Source organism: Ambystoma mexicanum, chromosome 3p, assembly GCF_040938575.1.
Source record: "Ambystoma mexicanum isolate Mex_15411 chromosome 3p, UKY_AmexF1_1, whole genome shotgun sequence".
In the NCBI taxonomy this organism is placed as follows: Eukaryota; Metazoa; Chordata; class Amphibia; order Caudata; family Ambystomatidae; genus Ambystoma; species Ambystoma mexicanum.
Window position 1 is genome coordinate 966,486,788 of NC_090925.1, and position 24,362 is coordinate 966,511,149.

Here is a 24,362-nt window from a genome sequence, read left to right on the forward strand (position 1 = left end):
CTCTTGGACATTACACCTTTCAGAGAAGTAGCCCAGTGTAGAAAGGGGACATTCACACCACATTTTGAAAATAGCTGCACAGGGAGCCCAATACCCATCTCACTTGCACCTTGCTTTAATAAGGTGGGAGTGGGACCACTTTCTATCTCAATTTAAAAAAGCACCCTGCAGTTTGGTAACAAAAATATGTTTGTAGTGGTCTATAATTACAGCGAGCTGCTGATCTGGGAAAAGTACTGGCACGTGGCCCCGGAAACGAGGCTCAAAAAGTAGTCAGAAGGAAACGTGACTTCCTTGATTGCACAGAAACGTGGGTCAGACCCCACACACATGATATTTTTCTACACAGGGCCCCTGGTTCCCTCACTCTCTGCTGCATCGTCCTGGATACACCCTGGGCCTCAGGCCTCATGCTGTCCTGTCACTTCTTAGAAGGAAAAGGCGTGGCAGGACTTCACAAAGACCAACATTTTCTTGTGAATCAGTTATAGGTAGCTGGCCGATAGCGCAGTGCTGTGTGTGCCTTAGCACGCTGGGCTGCCATTGTGTAGTCATTTGCGACAAGGCATTGCTCAAGGTGGTGTTCAGGGATATAAAGGGTGGAGTTCTGTTTAGTGGAACCTTCAGCGCGATTTGGTGGTGTGGTGTATGTGCATGTCTTGGAAGTCGTACAATGTGTTACAAGCAGTGCAGGAGCAGCTTAAATGTGGGCATATTTTATGAGCACACTGCTGCACATCAATAAGAATGTGGGGTTTAGGAACTTTGTGGCGGAAAGCTTAATCACATCATGAATCATGGTATGTGCCTTACGTTGGTCCTGGCTTGCCACAACATTGCTGCCGTTGCCAGCATTGACCAAGCTGATTTTAAGGGAGCGTGAACCCTGCCCTTTTCTTGGTCACTGATGTGAATTAGTTGACAATATTTGGACAAAGCACTCGCAGAGTGCAGTTCCAGTCATACAGTTGGTGATCTTCTCACTCATCCACGTGTCCATAGTGAGATTCACCTGCTTAGCTTTTGGAGTGCACTCCGCAGCTCAGTGACAACCTTTCAATACAGCTCTTAGTGCTTGAGAAAATGCGGCCGGTCTGAATCTTCAGCCTGGGTGCCACGTACACCACCAGTCAGGGTCGGACTGGGACATAATGGGGGTAATTCATAGAATTAAGCGCACAAGTGGCGCACGCGGCTGGCGCACAGAGGGAGCGTGCGCCAGTCTCACAACTCAATGAGGAGCTCCCAGGACTAGCTGAGGGGACCCCCTGTCCTATGACTGAAGAAAGCTCCACCTCCTCCTCACCTGTATTAATGTCCTCCGAAGAATCCTCCGAAGATATGGTCCTCCTTTCCCTCCAAGCGGTGTCTGACTTTTTTGCGCAGTTCTTAGGACGAGCTCGACTGGAGGCCACCTTGCCAAAAGGTTAATAGCTTGGCAGTGGGGACCAGGGCCGGTTTTACAACAGATTGCACCCCAGGCAGGAAGCATCGTTGACGCCCCCGTCCCCCGACCTGTGATCTCATGCATGTGTCATGGGCTGAGCAGCGGGAGTGGGGACTATGAGTTAACAAAATTGTCAATGCTGGCATCTGCTGATTTCATGAACCTCAGAAAACAGCAATAAGAGGGTCAAACCTGAACAGGCCTGGTTATGTTAGTCTGCTTTTGCTCTTAATTTTTAGTAACAATTACTAGTTTGCTGTTGTGACTGAGGTCAGAGAATCGACAATTTCAGATCTACACTAATGTCATTCGTATGACCTCAAACATTTAGCCACTCTTAAAAGGCGATGAACTGGTCTTGAAAAGTGTTACTCAAACCTCCAAGAACAAGCAACAGCAACATACCCACCGATAGCTGTACAAGCCCGTCTATCTCAGCATTAAAATACATGCATTTATGCAATATGTATTGCAGCAAATATTTCACAGGAAGTTAAATATGTTTAGGAGGGACACACGTAAAAAATATCACTACTCCATGTGAGTAGTAAAGTCTACTTTAAACATATGCAGAGAGTTAACATGCATGTACAATTCAACATAGCTCCTAATGTTAATTTTGGAGAGGTGGCATTCTAAAATTATGACATTACAATGTGGACTTTACATTGAAACACACTGCAGTGCATTACTGCGCAGAGAAATGGCAGTTCGAGTATTGGGGTTTGTTTCGCTCATGCTTGTGAACTCTCAAAATTCTTAAATGTTTCCTTCGTGATCACTCATTTTAGCTCCCGACAGCACCATGAAAGTGTAAGATCGCAAAGAAAAACGATGTGTACCATCCCAACATAAAAACAAAAAACAATCGAATTCTGAAAGGGTGGAAGATGACCTTTTCTTGGGACTCATTAAGTTTACTTTTTGCAAATTACTAGTCGCGTGCTGCTTGAATAACAGCGGCCCTTGCACATTGTGCAGTGTATAGACAAATTTCATTTCAAGGGACTTGGAGTACTGCGGGTATCAGGGGAAGCATGTCCAGTGTACCCCAAGTGTAGTATGCTTTGCCCTCCACCCTCACCCGCCACCCCCCAGCCCCATCACCCTCACCCCCCAGCCTTGCAGCCCTGCACTTTTTCACATTCTCCATTATGGTAAAGAACATTGTACTGAGCTTGGGAGAGAAATGGACTATGCAGAAGGAGCTGCCCCAGGGTGTGTTTAGCTGCTGGTGAATCAAATGCAGAAATCGGTGGCATCAAGAGTCCCACGCTCTAAGACATCTTTTGCACACTGGTTGGTCACACGACAGAAAGTGTGAGCAAGTGATTCCCCAACACTTGAACCATTCTTTAGAGACCTGGTTTTGATTAATGTGGCGTTAGCTAGTCATGGCCATTTCCCAGCGTTTGTGTTACAGGAGATCGGAAGCTGCACCGTGCAGGGTATTTTAAAGGCCATAAATTGATGCTACAGCATGTCGCGCCCAATGGAACAAAGAAAGTGAAGCATGCATCCTGCAAGTCTGGGTATTTGCATTATATGGAAGACGGGCCAACCGTCCATGGAAACGGTTTCTACTGTAGTTGCTGAGTCACTTTGCCAAGCCAGCTGCTGTGCAGACTTCATTTATGCAATGTTTGTGGATTACCTGTATCCGACACACATCGCATAAATAAATAAATAAATAAATAAATAAATAAATAAATAAATATGCAGGTACCCGACAAACATTGCATGAATAAATAAATAATCCTGGTCCATGTATCCTTACAACAGTCAAGACTTTACTGTATCAAAGCATAACTCTTGATTCCCATTCAAAGAATGTTAAAGTGATTGATTATTGGGTTCAGGTGTCTCCTTGTCATTGCCCTTTTGGCTTTGGTTGCCTCCAAACCCCCTTCAGCATCTTGTGTTCTTTGTTGGTTGTATATACTGCATCCTTTGCCATATTCATGGTCTCTTGGTTGGTGTGCCCAGTCCTCATTATCTGCAGCCTAAGTGGGACTGGGGCATAAAATTGTCTTGGGCACCAATGAAAAAGTGGCCCACCGTTGCAAATGGCAATTCATTCCTTGTGTAACAGACTGTTGGACTTTGGGTAGGAGTTCCTTAATGGTGTAGATTGGGAATGGCGCGCAGGGTGCGGTGGGAGTGGCGCATGGGATGGAATACGGGGGGGGCGCATTCCTAGTGTTTCGCCCTGGGCACCAAATGGACTAGAAACTGCCCTGGCCGAGGCCACAGCCTGCAGCAGTGCCAGTGGTAGAATACACGTGTAACACGTTTGTTTCCTAACATTATAAAAATGAACAGGCACATTCATTTTTATATTGTTATGAAACAAACGTGTTACACATGTATTCTAGCACTGTGGACTGCTGGTGCAGCGCCCCCTAGAGGCTGACTGACGTCAGGCAGCCGCCTGGGCTTGCCAAAAGGTTAATAGATTGGCAGTGGGGACCCCCAGGGAGCAAGCCCCAAAACCAGGGAAAAGCCAAGCTAAAAAACCCTGGTGCAGCTTGAGTTTGATGTTAATTGTTGCTCCGTTGGAAAGAGGACTGCCAATAGAACTTGCAGAAGTAGCCGGAGGAAGAAGGTTGGCCAATGCTGATCGATGACACGAAGCTGAAGGTATCCGGAAGCTGCCCTGGGTTACAACGCAATGTAAACAATTGCTCCGTGAAGGCTGATGCTGCCGGGAAGAACAGCCACAGGGGAGAACACCAAGAGAGCGAGAAGGTAGGCAGCCAAGGTGGGGAAAACAGCTTGTAGCCGGGGACACTCAGACAGGGAGGAGAAAAGGTAGAAGAGGAGCGGGGTGACTGGAAACAGGGAAGCAGAAAGGACGCAGGAAGCACAGAAGAACAGGAGCGGCGAACACAGCGTATGGACCCACAGCGGACGAGGGTTGCAACGCGTCATCACGCCACCGAGGGCGAGTACAAGTACTGCCGGCGCAATGACGTACAACAAAAGGAAAACTAGACCGCCGCTGCGCTTACCGCGGTGGCAGTTAGCTTTTTCTCCATGTCTTCCACAGCCGCCAATGCCCACGAGTCATGACAGCCCACGAGTCATGACAGCCAGTCTGCGCCAGCCGCGTGCACCAAAACCCATTTTGATGCACATCGTATTCATGGATACCAACATCCATAATCAGACGTGGCGCAGGGTGGCGCAGCGACCCTGCAGCAGCGCCAGTTACGCCCCCAACACCGCCCCATGCGCCAAAAATATCGCACAAATCCAGTACATGGCGCAAAGGCCAGTGGACCAGCATACAGCCCCCCAACCACGTGTGGAAAACTCCCCGCGCACCCCTTGTAATACACGTATCCCGCTTGCACCAGCGAAATCGCGTGTAAAACTCCCGGCGCACCCCTCGGAATACCTTCACCCCGCTCATGCCAGCGAAATCATGTGTAAAAGTCCACGTGCACCCCTCCAAATACATGTACCCCGCTGTGTCAGGTAGAATGTGTGGAAAAAGTCATCCCTGTGGTGTGGGCTGCCTGTGGTGCATGGGGAGGGTGGATGGGCTGCCTGCGGGGCATGCCCAGGTGTGATGGGCTGCCTGCAGGGCATGGACTGGGGTGATGGTCTGCCTGCGGGGCATAGCCAGGGTTGTGGGGTGGTCCTCTGTGGTGTGGGCTGCCTGCGGGGCATGCCCAGGGGTGATGGGCTGCCTGCGGGGCCTGGACTAGGGTGATGGGCTGCCTGCGGGGCATGCCAGGGGTGTGGGGTGGTCCCATGTGGTGTGGGCTGCCTGCGGGGCATCACCCCTGGGCATGCCCCACAGGCAGCCCATCACCCCAGTCCATGCCCCACAGGCAGCCCATCACCCCTGGGCATGCCCCGCAGGCAGTCCATTACCCCAGTCCATGCCCCGCAGGCAGCCCATCACCCCTGGGCATGCCCCAAAGGCAGCCCATCACCCCAGTCTATGTCCCGCAGGCAGCCCATCACCCCATACCATGCCCCACAGGCAGGCCACATGGCACCATGCACTTGGGAGCCCCAACTCATGTCCTCCACCCCACCCACTATTGACGGGCATCTGCCAGCAGGCCCCGACTCATGTCCCCATCCCAATTGATCAACCCACCATTGAACGGCACCTGCCAGCAGGCCCTGACTCATGTACCCCACCCCATCCACGCACCCACCATTGACGGGCACTTGCCAGCAGGCCCCGACTCATGTCCTCCCCATCCACCCACCCACCATTGACAGTACCTGCCAGCAGGCCCCGACTCATGTCCACCACCCATCCGAACACCCACCCACCATTGACAGGCACCTGCCAGCAGGCCCTGACTTATGTCCCCCACCCCGGCCACTCACCCACCATTGACGGGCACCTGCCAGAAGGCCACGACACATGGCCCACCAAACAACATGTCCTAACAAAACAGACCCATGGCCCTAATGCAAACCCAAATTCTCTCTGCCCCCCGGCACAAGCACGCAACCATCCACTGCACCCACTCCCAAATTACCCATGCCATGAGAGTCTTAAAAGAACCACCATGGCCATGCATAAATGTACAACAGAGCCACAAAGTGGCAACACATGACAGAGGCAATGCTCATAGAGACATGCACAAAACCAATGAGAGTACACAACACTGATAATGAAGATATATGATATGCATTCCAAAACATAATGAAAAAACATAATGAAAATTCAAACTTGCAAATTAAGAAATAATGAAAGGAAAAAATAATAAATAGTTTTATCCAATGTCAAATAAAAATCCACAAGAGGAAAAAAGAGAAGTAGTCCATTTCCAATGTCCAAATAAAGTACATAAAAAAAAACATTGATCGATGGGATGTCCAAAGAATGAAAGTATGTACAAGTCCGGAACTATATACAATGGAAGTCCTAAGGGTTCATTATCCCCAAACAAAAGGAAACCTACAAAAAAGTCCTATGAATAAAAAACGATATACATAAAGTGGAGCAAAGTCCATGAACTCCAGAAAAAAGATGAAACAAAGGATACCCAACCCTAAAGAACTATGTACAAAGGCGGCGGGCAAGTCCTATGGCTCACATTTTGATGTTCTGGGCCAGGGCATCATCGAACTCCACGTCGATGTTCCAGAGGCAGGCCTCTTCTCTGGCCTCGATGCCTCGCAGCCATGCCCTCCTCCAACTCCCTGCGAGTTGCCACGAGGCACTCAGCCCGCCTCAATGCTCTGCGCATGGAGTTCTCTGCCCTGACCATAGTGAGCCGTGCTTCCTCCGCCCGCCGCCGCTCCGCATCGATCTGCTGGCCCAACCGCTGCCACATGGAAGACACTCCCAATCCAGGGTCCTCCTGCCCTCCGGCCGATGTCTGCCCCTGTGATGTTGATGGCCCCGAGCCATCATCGCTCCCACCCTGAGCCTGCTGCTGCCGTGCATGTGCCCTGCCTGTCAATGCCTGAACGTCCTCCTCTTGCTGGGGTCCAGTTGGTGAGGTGGCCACTCCTGCTGGACCTCCAACTCCTGACTGTGGCAGGGATGTGTCCTCCACCAGCCTGGCCGCTGGCTCAGGGGCAGCTACACAGGGTGCCCAGGTGATACTTGGGCAGGAAGATGGCACGGAGGACGACTGGCGCATAGGGGGTTCAGTTGAGGAGGGGGTCGCTAGAAGATCCAGCACATGCAGGAACCCAGCGCCGGTGACCTTACCTAGTAGGCTGACGCGGTCAAAGAGGTATTCAAAATGACGTGCATTGTCCAGACGAGAACCATGCATGGTATCCTGAATACTAATTTGATGCAACGCCAGCTAAGACAGGCTCAATACGGTCACGGATTGCAACGTCGGCAGGGAGAGGAAGGCCAGTTGTTGTTTGCGCATCCCCTCCCTGAAAAGGGGTCTGGACAAAGGCATCCCTGCTGGTGCGGGATGATGCAGTCACAGGATCAGGGACAGGATTACACACAGACAACTCCGCGGTGGCCTGTGCTGCCTCCTGTCCCTGGACTGCAACACTAGCACCAGTGGAATCCCCCCTCCAGGCCCCGTGCATGGGCCTTCCACAGCCTCCTCCTCAACCGAACCCACCACCAACCTGGATGACTCTGTGCCATCGTCCTCCATAGGCCCCTGTGTGGGCTCAGCTGCCCCTACTGCTGCCGAGGAGTCCACCTTCAACCTCCGCCTCTTGGACCTTCCCTCGGCAGCTGTGGTCATGGACGCGGCACCAGACTCCTCACTCCCGGAAGAGATGACTACGTGGGAGGAGAGCTGGGCCTTGCATCTCCAGCTGGTGGTGGGATCCCTGCCGCTGTGCTCCACAGCACCATCTCTGCCCTTTTCATCAGTCGACGCTGCAGACAGGCAGAGACAGAACACAGGCATCAGGGCACTGTAAAATGGTCAGATACACACATGACAGTTGCACATGAGTGGCAGTGTCAAACTTCACAGATGGCATCACACTCCCCAACACTCATATCATTTGAACCCACACACATGCACAAATTAACAGGAATCGTGCAGCAAGCAGCAGTATCCATACACACACAACAGCATGACCATCTGAAGGTTGGCATGACATCACAAGCAACATGGGGAGTGCCTAACACATGCACACATGCCAACAGACAGACATGCATCTGTACATATCCACCACCTGTCACAGTGCAATCATCAGCAACTATGTCACATCTGCCAATTGGGTTCCTACATGTCTGTGTCACATGCACCCATGGCGTATCACAGTTGCACACATGTCAAACACACACACACACCTGTATGCCGTGCACGTACATGAAGGTGGAACCAGCATCCATGTGTCACACCCCAACGATGCCATAGTACATACATAGAAATGATAACATGTGTGCGTCTCCACATGCAGTTGTGCATCATGCTTTGGAACACATACACCATTGATGTGCATCACACATGACTGGACTCACATGCAGCACTGTCATGTCCCTGCAAATGCACATCCATACATGGCCCATTTCAGACATATGTCCAAGCTGCATACTCCTGGCACACCTCAACATGCACTGCGTCCAATAAGTATGCATGGACACTTACAGCTTGACTTGAGACCGGTCTGCCTCTCGAGGACCTGGCGGTGAAGCGCTGGGTTAATGCATTCCAGGACCCTTATTTCGTCGGTGGTAAGGTGGACCTGGCGCCTCACTGCACCCGCTGCTTCCAAGAGGCGCCAGGCCTTCCTGAGGGTCTTGGACCTGAAGTCCTCCCAGCACTTACAGACGTGTGGTAGGTCGTGGGTTGCCACCCCCTCCACATTGATGGCAAACAATACAGAATGTGAACAATAACTATCGTAATAGGCCTGTCGACATTTCTGATAGTGCAAGTGCATAGAACAAGTAAGGCAAGAGGAAAGGGAAAAGAAGAACAAAGCAAGCAGTAACATTACTATGTCTGATGACAACTGATGTAATGCAGGAGGTATACAAGAGGAGGGGTGGGAGGGAGGGACGGGGGGATATGAGTGGGGAGAAGGAGATGAACAAGGCACGCTACTGTGCAAATTTGTCAGTGATAAATTTGAAAAGCAGGGGTGGGGGGTGGAGGGAGAAGAACATGGGTGGGTGGAGGGGAGACAGACAAGCTGCTATCAAAAGTCAAGGGAACAGATGATAGGAGTAAGTGCTAGGAGGGGGAAAGGCAGGAAAGGGGGGAAGGGGGTACACAGACACTCTAGGGGGGGCATGGGGGCACACAGACACTCACGGGGGCAAGGGGGCACACAAACACTCAGGGGGGATGGGGGCACACAGACACTCACGGGGGCAAGGGGGCACACAGACACTCGAGGGGGGATGGGGGCACACAGACACTCACACGGGGAATGGGGGCACACAGACACTCAAGGGGGGGCATGAGGGCACACAGACCCCCACAGGGGGATGGGGGCACACAGACACTCACGGGGGGGCGTGGGGGCACACAGACATTCACAGGGGGATAGGGGCACACAGACACTCACGGGGGGATGGGGTACACAGACACTCAAGGGGGGGATGGGGCACACAGACACTCACGGGAGGATGGGGACACACAGACACTCACAGGGGGATGAGGGCACACAGACACTCAAGGGGGGCATGAGGGCACACAAACATTCACAGGGGGATGGGGGCACACAGACACTCAAGGGGGGATGGGGCACACAGACACTCACGGGGGGATGGGGGCACACAGACACTCACAGGGGGGATGGGGGCACACAGACACTCAAGGGGGGGCATGAGGGCACACAGACATTCACGGGGGATGGAGGCAACAGACACTCAAGGGGGGGGTATGGGGGCACACAGACACTCAAGGGGGGGATGGGGCACACAGACACTCACGGGGGGATGGGGGCACACAGACACTCAAGGGGGGGATGGGGGCACACAGACACTCAAAGGGGGGATGGGGGCACACAGACACTCAAGGGGGGATGGGGGCACACAGACACTCACGGGGGGATGGGGGCACACAGACACTCAAGGGGGGCGATGAGGCGTACTGTGGTGGACAGGGATAGACAGGGCCTTCGTTGTGGGCCTTATGTGGTGCGGCCGGCTCCCGCCTCCCGGTTGCAGTCATTGGCTTAAGGGGCCAATGGCAGCCAATGGGAGGGGGGGGCAGGAGCTGGCGCACAAAACAGGTAACAATTTACATCGTACTAAAGAGCAAACACGGTGAACGGCCATCTTGGAGGGCCTTAGGTAAAGTGGCAATGAGGGCAGGAGATGAAAAACATAAATGCACCGAAGCAACGTTAGCACAGGGCGCATCAAGCTGCACACACCAACCAGGTGATACATAGCACGATCTAATCGTGCCAATTCCTCCCAAAATCGCAGTCGCAACATATCCGCCACAAAAGTCAATGTAAAAAGTCTCAACTCCCTAACCCTCAGCAGAGCGTATTGTGATTTCGAGTCCAGCGCTGATGGTGCATGCTGGAGGGTAGAAGGAAGGGTTCGATCCAGAAGTAAGAGTGAGAGAGAAAGGAGCCGATGGAGGCAGGGCCCCGTTGTGGGCCTTAGGTGGTGCGGCCGGCTCCCCCCTCCCGGTTGCAGTCATTGGCTTAAAGGGCCAATGGCAGCCAATGGGAGGGGGGTCAGGAGCTGGCACATGAAACAGGAAACAATTTACATTGTATTAAACAGCAAACACGGTGAATGGCCATCTTGTAGGGCCTTAGGTAAAGTGGCAATGAGGGCAGGAGATGAAAAACATAAATGCACCGAAGCAACATTAGCACAGGGCACATCAAGCTGCACACACCAACCAGGTGATACATAGCACGATTGAATCGCGCCAATTCCTCCCAAAATTGCAGCCGCAACATATCCGCCACACATATCGAACCTCCCTACGAAAGCCTTGCATGGACAGAATCCAGGAAGCAATTCTGGAATTACTAACTTTCCCCGCCCGTTTTTGGCCGCTTTGTAGATGCTGCAAGAGTTGGTGAGGAGTCTCGACAACAATGTGCTCCCCCTGTATGAATGGGTGGTAATTTTTCAGCACTGATACCGCTGCCTGGAGTGACTTCTCGCAGTCATTGAATTTTCCCTCCACAGAGGACAAAGTCTTGCTCGCGTATGAGATGACTTTGTTGACCTTGTCATGCTTTTGGTACAATACTGCTGTTAGGCAGGTATCTGAGACCCCAGTCTCCAAGAAGAACTCCTTGTTCTTTATGGGATAAGCTAAACAAGGAGCCTGGGAATGGCTTCTTTTCAGTTGTTTAACTGTCTCTGATTGTTCTGGACCCCACTCCCATTTGACTCCAGCCTTTAATAAATGGACCAAAGGTCAAGTGACCTCTGCGTAGTCTTCAATGACATTCTGACTATAATTAGAAAGTCCAAGAAGGCTTCTTAATTCTTGCAGAGTGGTAGGGTTTTAATATTTTAATAAGGCTTCCACCTTCCTCGCCTGGGGATTAAGACCCTCAGGTGTGATCTCGTGCCCTAAGAAGTTCACTCAGGTCTTACACCACAGTGCCTTCAGAAAGGACAGTTTTGCTCTGGCGTTCTGCAACTGGGTAAGAACATAGCAGATTTCTGCTATATGTTCCTCCACAGTTGAGCTCTTGATCAAAACATCTTCCACATAGACCAGGTTTCCCCTTTTGCCCAATTCAGGCATGGCCTTATGTAGGGAGATGTTGAACTGATTGCCGGAGTTCATGAAACCAAAGGGGATTTGGGTCAACGTGTATTGCTGCCCCCGAAGGTAAAGACTATCTTGTACTGGTCTTCCCTACTCATGGATGCTGTCCAGTAACCGCTGGTCAGGTCAATAGCGGTGTACACCTTTGATCCTTGGATCTGGGCCAGTCCCTGGTGGATGTAGGGAAGGGGCCATCTTGACATGTGGACACGTTTGTTCAACTCCCTCAGGTCTGCACATAGTCTCCATTGGCAATTTGGTTTGAGGATCCCCAGTACCAGGTTGTTGAAGGTACTGTGGATCGGACAAATTATCCCATGTGATTCTAAATTATTAATAATCTCTGTGAGTGACTCCATGGATGCGAGAGGTAACCGGTATTGTTTCACAAACATGAGAGCCATCTCAGTGTCCATGGGAATGGTGGTTGAATGAATGGATGTGCGTCCACAGTCATATGTGTCCACTGACAAGATATCTTGGAATTCCAGGAAGACCTGCTTTAGCTTTTGTCTTTGCTCCTCAGTCTCACAGGCATCAGCCAGATTGATCCTTTCCTCGACCATCTGCTTGAACCCTGGAAAGACTTCGGGCTTGGCAAATTCAGCAGTATCCTCCATTTGGGTGGACAGATCTCTTTTGATAGTGTTGACCTGGACAGGGGAGTCAAGGTAGTGGTCCTTGACTCTGAACACTACCTCCTCCCTCCTAATGTCACAGGTCACCTCCTCCACAGTGTAGGGGCAGGAACAGTACACCAGGAAATCCGCCCCCATGTCTAGTAAAAGTCTTTACTGGAGGAATACTGTTGCTGATGTCGAATCAGTAGGATAATGTTGGGCATTAACCGCCATACCAATAAAGGTGTCTGCACCCAAAGTGATACTTTGAGGGTCGCTGTTATCTACTATATTCAACTGGTGTTGTGTTCTAGGTCCACTAGCGGTGTCGGATTTAAATATAAACCCTGTTATTGGAGATGGGAATTTACATTTATAAATGCTTCCTGATGTTTGAGGGCCTGTCCTCGCTTAATTTTGAGGGGAAGATTAAATTGTCGTACCTGTCCTGGGATGGTAACCTCCTCTCGCACTTGAACTTCAACTGCATAAGGCAGCAATTGAGCTGACCGGAATGCTTTTTCATTGTTGTCGAATCCCATGGGGTTACTCCCCAGTCAGGACCAGGCTTCATTATTAATTAGGTCCAAATTGATTGCGTATTGGTAGAGAATGCCACTTCCCAGATAAAAGGTGGAAAGGACATCTCTCACGTCTATGTTTTTGTTGCCAATGGAAACTTTTAGCATATACCTGCTAGGCAGGAGATGTTTGGAATTTGGGGTTTCCAGACATGCTTGCCATTTGTCAATCAATTTAAATGTGGGAATGGGCTGATTTTATGGGAGTTTCCTGAATAATTCTTTGCTGGTGACGTTCCTTCCTTTATTCAGGCATACTCTGGTGAGCACTGCCCTTCGCCATTTTACTGAATGGGGAAAAACAACTTCTCTGCCTTTTTCTGAATGTCCGTTAGACTTTGAGCAGGCTCTTCCTTGTCTGGTTTCACAGGACTCAATGTTTTTTCTGATTTTGGACTGGGCTAACATTTTAGGGTGTTCCCTTCCAGTGTGGATTGCCACTTAAAACTGGGAGGAAGGGTGATTTTCAAAAATGGAGAACGATTCCCATCACCAATTTGTTCTCCTGCAGAAAAGATAATGATGTCTGGGACTTGGTTATTTTTTAAATGGAACTCTGCATTTTTAGAACGTTGATCAATTACGTGACAAACATCATTCAGGCTTACATAATTGGTACTCATTTTTAATTTGATGGGGCAGTTAGTCTGAGTTCAGAGGACCTTGTTTACACACTTGATCAGAGGTGATAACCTCCCCAGGAGATCGTTCCCCAGTAAACAAGGTGTGCCCTCTGGAGTCACAACTATCACCAGATGTTTCAGCCGGTGCCGTCCAATTTTTATGTCCAGATCTGCTTTCCCTTCGACGGAAAAATAATTCCTGTCTAAATTTTGGAGTTGTCCGGGAAGTGGGGTGAGTGGAATTTGGTGCCACTCCCCACATCGTGAGTTTAGATGGTCAAAGGCCCTTTTTCGACAGGAGGGTGGCTTGGGATCCACTATCTACCAGAGCTGTTAGTTCACACTGACCCTGCACTTTAACTGGTGTATAAAATCAGCCTTCTTTCTCCTCCAAGGTGCAAAGAATGTGTGAGTTATTTTAAAGCCCAGCGGTCATTTCCTTAATATTGAATTCTCACACTGTGTGATCTTGGGCACCTTTCTGTGTCAGAGTTTGGGCATCTGTAAAAAAAACATTGCAAAATTGCAAATCGCAATGGGAGTTGTTTGGGAATCCTCCTTTTCCCCGGCTCAATGGCTGTCCCCTGTTACCTGGCAACAGTTCTCAGAACATTTTTGGAGAAAGGACACCCCCTTGTTTCACTTCTGTTTGGCTCACCTGTTTGCAGTTGCATAGATTCTGTTTCTGGGTCAGTCTCCATACTTACCCTGTCCCATTCAGGGTGTTCTGGGGCCCATTTTTCTGTGGGAGGTCTCTCCCTGTTTTTGAAAGAGAATGTCTGCTTACCTGAATCTTACAGGGATTCTTCTCATTCAAAGGGGATAATCCGGAATTCCTCCACAAAGTGGGTTCTTCTTTGGTCTCTCCTACTTACCCTTTGCTCGTTACATTCTTTTGGGGGTAGAAGAGATTCTTTCAGGCTGAGAGGTTTTTAGGAGTTATGTTTGGGCGAGGGCTTGGCATCTCCGCTTCTCCTGTGCCCCCTCCTCTGGAACTTGTGGTTTTTCAGAGATTTCTCCTGTCATTTCACCCCTCAGGCATCAGACCTGGGTGTTGGGGAATCCTGGGAAGCAGGGTTAGGTTGAGAGTTGGACTGAGCCCTCAGCATGTGCCCCAGATCATTGGTCAGTTGCTGGACCTGTCGCTCCACTTGCGAGACCTCCTGGGCAGTAGGTCATACCTCTGTTGCTCATGAAAGGGGTAACTGTCCCTTATCCCACAGTAGCTCAGGTACTGAGAATTCCCCCCATAGATTTCCATCCTGAATCTGCCTTCTCCCGGGTTCAGGGATCCATTGTCCTGGAACTGGGGAGAGAGAGAGGAGGATTGTTTTGGAAGTTCTGGTTTGGGTGATATCTGGGAAAAAAGTTCAGATTGGGAGGTGGAGTGATACTTCTCTCCTGAGGGAAGTTTGGAAGGAAGTTTCCTGGGGCAGTACTTACCTGATTAGTCCCACCTTGGGCCGGGGGAGTGTATACATACCCAAGGATTTTGTTTAGTACCCTTGTAGCTAGGACTTATATAGGTAACAGGGTCAGAGGGATCATTGTTCTGGACCCCACCTGAATACCATTTGATTGCGCTGGCTTGGGGGGCCTTTCTGCTTCCTGTTGGCAGGAGGGTTACTTTTAGCCCCCCCCCCCATCTCCAGATCCAATGCAGGGGTAGTTTTTAACTCTGTCTCCTTTGCAGCAGCAGGGGTGTTAGATGGTTTAGGGGTTTTGACAGTATTTTTACTCTCAGAAGGCTTTTAGAATTCTTAAATCCTGGTGGCATGTTCAATCATCCAAACCAGGGTCCTATGCTCATGAAAGTCATGCACCAACTGAGTAATTATGTAGTTGGCGAGAGCATGGAAAAATGTAGTTACTATTGGTGTTCACCCGCCTGGAATGCCGCTTAAACTCCTGCACAAACTCCCTAGGCGCTTGATCCATCCCACACTGCAAGTTATATGCAGGCTTACAGGCCTCTTGTGGGTTCCTGTGGGTGGAGAAATGTTTCAGTATGTCCGCCTTATAAGTGGACCATTTATGATGATCGTGGTCCTCCAGTCCTGCAAAGAAACTGGAGTACTCAGGTGCGAACGTCCATTTAGCAAATGCTATACAATTCACATTATTCCTGATCTGGAATGATTCCATCATCTGCTCATAAAGTTCCAGGTGTTCTCATACCGAATACTTGTCATTCTTGTGGTATGGGGTCAGGAAGCTCTTTATGGCCTTGATTTGTCTTATTGGGTCTTTCACAAACCCTTTCTTTGTTTCCCCGTATTTTTCATCTTCTGCACCGGAGTCCATTCACCTTCTGACTTAGAACTGCTACTGGTACTCCCTTCCCGGTCTTCTAGGCACTCCCTATCTTTATGAGACTGGGACTATCTCCCAGAACCACATGGTCTGGACTCCTCTTGCCTGGACCAAAGTGAATACTCAGGGTCACTCTCGCCGGAGTTCCTTTCAGCGCCAGGATACAACCCAGTTTCCTCATCCCTCCTACCAGGGAGTCTGGGGAATTCCCCCTTCCCTTGAATATACAGAGGTTTTTAGAATGCCCTTCCTAGCCTGAGGGTCTGGCTTTTCTCCTTCAGCGAAGTGGGCAGGGTGATATCTTTGTAGTCACATCTTCAGCCAATCGAACTGCCCGACTCTCTTTCATGGTCTCAAGTACTTACAGTATTATTCCTTACTTACCAGGACACAATGGTCCAGCCACTTTCCCTTCTTTGTGGTAGAGATGAATACTCACCAATATCAGATAGGGATTGGCCTTCCTGATCAGCTGAGCCAGGCCTGGGTAAGTCTAACTGCCTCATGTCACCCTGCTCTTGATGGATGGCATGCATGAGGTCAGTTCCCATTTGTGCATGAGAGGTTATACATGACTGGCATGATGCCCCTGTTGGGAAGGGCACCTCAACTTGATCAGTGGGCCTTGTCCCATATCCTGATTGGTCAGGGTACCTCAGGTCCTGTTTATAATTTTCGATTTCCTTGGTGAGGCTCTCCCACCTGTGTCTCTCTTTATTTGCTGTTGGTAATCAGGGAGCTGGCTCTTTAATTCTGACACTAAAGCCTGATTAATCTCATGCACCCTGAGCCACCAACCAATCCTTTGTTTGCTGCACCGCCTGCTGAAGTGATTCATTTTCCCTCTGTAAGCCTTGTATACTTCTTGCATATCCAAGATGCTTTTCCTTCAGTAGACTAATCTCTTTCTCTTATTCATCCCAACATTTTGCTGCCTCTAATAGTTCAGCTTCTATCTGCCTCACTTACTCTACAAGCTCATTCCTTTCTTCTTTAATTCTGGTCAGTTCCTGAGAACCTGACTGTTCCTTTCTACTTCCATTTCCAACTGATTTATCCTCTGTAATAGGACGGTGTTATCCTGATTCAAGAGGTCTTTTTCCCGAGCAAGCTGCACCCTCTGTTGTTTCAGAGTGCTTACCTGCTGATGTATCTGATCAAAATCATTTTGGGGATCAACCCATTTGATAATTAACTGACTATTTTCAGTTTCAATTGTTTTATTTCTGATTGCAATGTGATAATGTCCTCCAATAAGACTCTATTAAGAGCAGACTGGTCATTTAGCTTGTGTTGCAGTGCAGTCAGATTTTCTGCACACTCTTTTGTGAATTTTTCAGTGCAAAAAAACTGGGTTTCACGCTCTGCACTCTCCTGCTGCAGTGTTTGTAACTCAGCTTTGAGTTGTTGAACAAGATCCCCGGCCAGCCTGATCAATCCTACTAGCCTCACTATTTTGCCAACGCTCTTCTACTAACAGCAAATGTAAATATAATTGAGCAGTTAGCTGAGCCATTTGGATCTGTTCATCATGAGCAGTTGTGATCATATACAATGCTTCAAGTGCTTTGTGCAATATTCCAGCTTCAGGCCAAATATCATTGCTTACTGAGGTAACCTCCAGCTTTTTGCACTTTAATAAAACGTTCTTCATTCAGGGGAAAAATCACCCTGTGCCTGCTTGATTTCCTGACTCAAATAAATTCTTACACACTGTTAATGTTTTATCTATACACCTCCATGGAGTCAAGTCCTGGTGGCACTTTAACAAAACAAAGATGACTTTCCTTCCACCTTAATGCAATTGGATCAAAATGAATAGACTATCACAATGCACTTGTCATGAGTCAGGAATAGGAAGCTCAATCCCGTCCCGAGCCCCCAATTTGTAACAGTGTATCGATAAACCACACTCAAAACAAGGAGTTCCTTCCCTCCCCAATCAAGTGGTCAAGCAACCAACTATTTAACAGATTCTTCTTTTAGCCCTATCGCAGACACACATCATGCACCTTGCATCCCTCTCCGCTGAGCTAACAATGAGCTAAGAACCATGCCAGTGTACATGAAATATATTGGTATTTATTTAAATTAACAGTAATAGAAATTAGCACAAAACAATCAAAACACCACTTTATCCGTGGCGCAACACAATCAACTTCTCTCAGCATAAACAAATCACAAAAGTGAGTTAAAAAGAACACAATCACAATTCTTCCTTTCTGCAAATTTCACTTCACAAAATATTACACTGATCAATAACATAGGTGCTTATGTAATGTTATCGATTTTGATTTTCCTGCAGGCTTAAAAGTATAGAAATAGGATTTCCAGATTGGTAAAAATACATTTGACAATTATAATTTTGCCCACACTTTTGGTTTAAAATAACCACAGGGTGATTTATCACTTTGTTTTTCAGACCCCCCCTTGCTCTGGTCTAGGTTAGGAAGTACGACAGAAAAATTGGAATGTTTGGGGAATTTTGGATTTCAGACACCCCTTACTGAAAGGCCTGTGTTGGGGATGCTGGATAAAAAGATTGGACTGATTTAAGAACAAAGACACCCCTCTTCCTTAAAGAAGTTGGGGTCAGCTGGACAACAAGGATTACCCAATTAAATTATAGGCTATAGGTTTCAGTGCAAACTGCAAAGTGAGCTTTGTTAATTTTGAATTTTAACTAAATTCACCCTGTAGTGTTCTGCCAAATGGGGAATTTATTAAATTAATATTTTTGGTTAAATAGGCCAATGATCTACACAGTTTTGCCCCTCTCCCCCCCGCCCACTATTAAGGGAAAGGATTCTGGGCCAGCAGACTCACCCACATTTTGGTTTCCCAGTGCTCAGTCCTACTTACATAGCAAGCATCTGTTTAAGGTTCAGGAATACCAGCTGCATCTCAGGACACTCTGGAAACATAGGGCAGGGGTCTGGTCATTCCACACTCAAAGATGGCCTCCCACTCTCCACCACCGGACCCAGTCAATTTTGGGGCCTTCATAGAAATAGACAGCTCCAGCCAGATGCTCTCTCAGCAATCTCCTCTGGTGTGTCCTTGCAGCTGTCTGATGGTAAGTTTCATCAGCTTTCCTGGTCGTGTGTCTCTTCTCTCTGTCCTCCTGTCTTTCTCCTTTTCTGTGTGCCTGTCCTAGTGCAGTCCCCCTTATATTGCAGCATTGACACCACCAGTTTTACAATCTTGGGGAAGTACCCTGCAATAATCCCTGCCACCAGGATTGGACAGTTACCCTTCTCTCTCCTCCCAAACCCAGCCTCCAAGTCAGGATTGATTTAGGGGTCTGGAGCAACATATGGCAATTCACATTTGTCATCATCCTTTGTTCTCCTTTCAACTTTTTTTGCAAAAACTAGTTATGTATCACAACTTCATCGTTTTACTAGCAACTGTCAAACTAAACATATTTTCTGTTTCAACTAATCATGGGGAATTAGATAAGTCAACCTCAAAATCTGTATCATGTAGCATGGCATTGTGGCAACTGTGTGCTGTTTCCTTAAGAAATACAACAGTTATGAATATGTAAGTTATTAAGCATTTCCCAAATTTCATTTTCCACCCGCTCACCAACTCTCACATTTGGAACATGTGCATATCAGCCAGAAACCTAGTTTAACTGGCCATTACAGTTCCCAGAGTCACAGGAAGATGAAATTTACATCCCCAAAATCGCCTGGAAATTACATAAAAAATAGTACGTAGATGAAATCCATCTGCCTTATGATGGCTGAGAAAAAGGCCTAAATGATATAAGTATTCAATTCAAAAGGGTTTCATTGATATCAACATCTTATGCCACGTGACCAATTTACTTTTAACTTCAGTCCGTTATGTCTTGCGCATGTGAGATAATCGGAGGAACAGAGACCCAACCTCCGCTACAATCAGTAAGGTTATCCTTTACAAAAAATCTGATCCACAACTTGGTTTCAGGGTTGAACAGACTTTTTAATTATATTCTTCCACTCATCGTGGAAGTGCCCATGTGATAACACGTGTTTCGGCACATCTTGTGCCTTTTTCAAATCTGAGCATTAGTTTTGTCAAAAACATGCATTGCTTGTATACAAAGAAAACACATCAGAGTGCATATCAAACATGTCAGAGTTGAGGGAATGGTGAAGGGGAGGATTGTTAGGGCCAAATACAATTAAAAAAGACAGACACAAGAGTGTCTTCCATGAGAGAGGAAGCATATAATTAAAAAATCAGTTCAACCCTGAAACCAAGTTTTGGCGCAGCTTTTTTGTGAGAGATAACCTTACTAAATGATAATATTCCTTTTAAATAAATTGTGAATCTTCATGTGGGACAAATGGTCCTGCTTCTGCTTCCAGACATTTGTTTTCACTGGGTCAGCCAGTACCTTTATCAGTTTCCTTTGTGTTGGAAGCTTGCTCTTTGAAGTGAGGGCCCCCATTTTCACACCTATTAGTCGTGCTCCAGCCAAGGATGACTTTCTTGAAGTCCATGCTTTCATAGTTAGCAGGTCCAGAGAACAGTGATTTTTGATTCCTTTAGCAGGACATTTTTAATGCGGTTGGTCATTAGATGGGAGATGGGACATCCAGGCTGGAAGTGGGAGATGTCCTTGTGAAGTTTTGCCCACAGTCAGCAAAAGGGTCTGTCGTGGGCTGACATTTTTTAATGAAGATAAAGTGGCTCTTCAAATGTCACTGGAGTTTTTTGGCTGAAACATAATATACATTGCTCTTTGTCAACCCACACATCATGTTTTGTTTTCCTGACATTGTTATGTGAGCAGTGATATTTTTTTCAATTTAACTTTTTCAAACCGTTTTATATGCACACACATGTGCATGCCATTTTATTTTTCAATGTTTGAAAATCCTGTTTTCGATGTGACAGGGATCTTTGATTCCTCCTTCTTTTGTATATTAAAATGCTGCTTGTCCATTGGTAATCACAGTTAGGCCACTTTACATATGGCTCTTTAATTTTACTTGAAAAACAAAGACAAAGGGCAGGCCTGTTTCAGTGTTTAAAATCCTGCCATTCATGTGAAAGTGACTTCTGTGTGTGGCCTTTAAATGCACCCCCACACAAAGTATGTATGTTTGCAGAGTCAGCTATATTAGTTATCATTCCGACCCTTCAAAGAAGCTGTTGGTTTCTGGCGACTCCCAAGTCAACAAGAGTAAAACTGACATGTGTTTGCATTTCAAATAATTTAGCAACACCTCTAAATTAAAACAACCTTTGCGTCGATAGAAAACACTCAGCACTCTGTAAATTGTTTATGAGAAAAATGTTAATCTTTCCCATTTAGAAAACGTCTGCAGGTTATCATGTGCTTTTAATTTTAATTCTGAAGGGCAGGTGGAATTGATGCTCTTCCTTGGCCATGCTTTGCGGTCTGTGAAGTAGGGCCCAATTCTCGGGCCGGTGTTAATTACCCGACATTTTTGGTAATTAACACATATTCTGATGCTGTCTGATTTTTCTGAGGGAGCACACAACATGCCATTTTAGGAACCAGTTTAGGAGCCTGTTGCCAGCATGTTGATTCTGGGGTCACGCTTCCACATGAGAGACAGTGTTACATTGCTGTGTACGTTACCTCCTCTGGTGTGATCTGCTTATTGCACGTTAGCGATTTTGGAGGAATTTGATCAGATAACAGAGGTACAGTCACCCACGTCCCTCATAAGGGCAACCTACCTGCCACATCGTTTTCTTCATTTTTTTTGGCAAACCCCCTACTTATTTACTTTACCTTTTCACACAGCATTCTGTTCTTCTTTTCTCCTTATTATGTTTTGCACATATCTTAAGTCGTCTTTACTGTATTACTTCTTTCCCTTGCTTTACTTATTTTCCATCTTGTTGCTTGAAAAGTACAGCTGCCCGCAAAGGGTGTTTTCGGCAGCATTTTCATCAAATTTCAAATTTCATGCAATTTAACAAAAATGCTATTGAAAAGTAGCAACCCGCCTGTTAATAAAAAAATAGAAAAAGGGCAGCACCTAGGCATCAAGAAAAGGTGTGGCAAAGTATGGTGTTTATCACGCTGACTGCGCCTTAAACAGAATCGGCCCCTAGCAGTTTTATCTGGCACCAGCTGATTTTATCACTTATCCATGTCATTGTGTTACACTGTATCGATATTGATTTCCGTCAGTGCATTGCTGAAGTTTTAACAAATTGAATTACAGGTTCAATGTAATAAAATAGAAATGTGTAATAGCCTAAATAATGGAAAGTGTATATACTCTTGATTAATAAGACTATGTATATCTATAGATCACTAAAAAAACCTTTGTTAGACGGACGTTATGGTTAAGTTGCACTACTAAAAAGCTGTGAAATTCACTAAAACGGGATCTTATGGTTCAAATTAAAACCGAAAACCCCTGAAATTTGCCAGTTATGGTAGGCTAAGCAACCATAACTGCCCGCACCACTGTGCACTGCTAACATTAACACCCAGGACATCAAAGATGACATCACAAATGTCATTGATGACATCACTGATGACATCACATGTGCATTTACTTTTCAGATGCGGGGTTGTGAATGTAATTTTAGCAAAGAAATATCAGGGATTATCGGGACATGTGTAATAAACTACATACTTCATCACCCAATGTAGTGTTCTAAAGAAAATTCCATTGCAGTGTTCTTTGTAGTACAGGAGCCTACTCATACAAAAATGTCGGTATTGGCTGCAGCATACACCACAGAGGTGCTAACTTTGTACTTTCCAAAGTTGTATAATAAAAAGGTGAATGTTTCTGAAGTACACTTTTCTGGTCTGTGAAACATGTACGAAGTTGCTAATAATGCATCACTTACTATATATTTCTAGTAATACACACAAAACATAAATAGACTACAATACATACAAAGATGGGGCTTATGTGTGGAGAGTAAAGTAAGAATACAAGAGGTAGTATCATTAGCAACTGTGTATAATCTACATGATTGGATTCACACGCACAAAAATGATTGCTGTGTTTCAGGCCTGCTTCTTCTGCTACATATGTACATCAAACGATGCGATTAAATTGTAAGGAAAGTAGTGTAAGAACATGTGAGAATAGCAATATCTATAAATGGAATACCTTTTGAAAGTTAAGTGTCAGTAAATAACTATCTATAAATATAATAATAAATAATATAATAATAAATAATAATAAATATTATAATAAATATCTATAAATGTAATACCTTTTGAAAGTTAACTGTCAGTAAATAAACCCAACTGGCCTAGATATGGCAGTGAACAAAAACGAAGGGGCTACACATGTGATGTCATCAGTGATGTTAATGTTAGCAGTGCACATTGGTGCGGGCAGTTATGGTTGCTTAGACTACCATAACTGGTGAATTTCAGGGGTTTTTCGGTTTTACTTTGAACCATAAAGTCACGTTTGTAAAGTTTTTTTAGTGAATTTCACAGCTTTTTAGTAGTGCAACTTAACCATAACGTCCGTCTAACAAAGTTTTTTTTAGTGAATTTTACGGGTTTTTAGTAGGCCAACTTAACCATAATATCCTTTTAACAAAGTTTTGTTTACTCAATTGGACAGGTTTTCAGTAGAACAACTTAACCATACCGTCCCTTTTGCAAAGTTTTTTTGCTAAAAATGATCGGTTTATAGTAGTGCCATCCCTCCTCCCCTAGGTGGGCTGGATTACAAAACAAAATCCTTTTTCAAGATTGCCACCATCCAAAGGAAAGCCGGTTGTTCCATTCATGGCCCGTCTTCACTTTCCATGGCAGCAAGCTAAAAGCAAAAGTACGTGCCGAGACGCAGAACCTGTACATAAACATACAGCGATTACAAAACAAAATCCTTTTTCAAGATGGCCACGATAGAAAGGGAAAGCCGGTTGTTCCATTCATGGCCGTCTTCGCTTTCCATGGCAGCAAGCTAAAAGCAAAAGTATGTGCCGAGACGCAGAACCTGTACATAAACATACAGCGATTACAAAACAAAATACTTTTTCGAGATGGCCACCATAGAAAGGGAAAGTGGTTGTTACATACATTGCCCCTCTTCGCTTTCCATGACAGCCTCCAAAAAGCAACAGTACGTGCCGTGACGCAGAACCTGTAAATAAACATACAGCGACATATAATGTGGTACCTCACATTTTCGTAATGATAAACTGCCAGAGACGAACGGACTAATCCCATTTCCAATTACATTGTAACAGTGGTTGTAAGGACAACATTGAAAATGTTCATGGTGAGACACACGCTGTTGTGTTTGCATACACAAAGTATGCATTTCTGTTAAAGCACCCGCTTTGTTTGCACAGGTATTTGCAATACGGCACCATGACCATTGCGTTACACCACCATAAATGATGTTATGTCACTCCTAATACCTAGTTCAGCGTAGGGACATAGGGGGCCAGGCCTGTCATCCCATAACAATGTAATGGACAGGCAACCGGTCACGAGCAGTTGCATCTGGCTTTGAAAGAAGCCGTCACTTGGCATCTGGAAACCATGGCATGCATAGAACGGCAATATGTAGCTAGGCGGAAAACGTAAGGGAAAATCTGTGTCACTACCCAACCTTTAGCAAAAAGTAGAAAGTAGTACACAA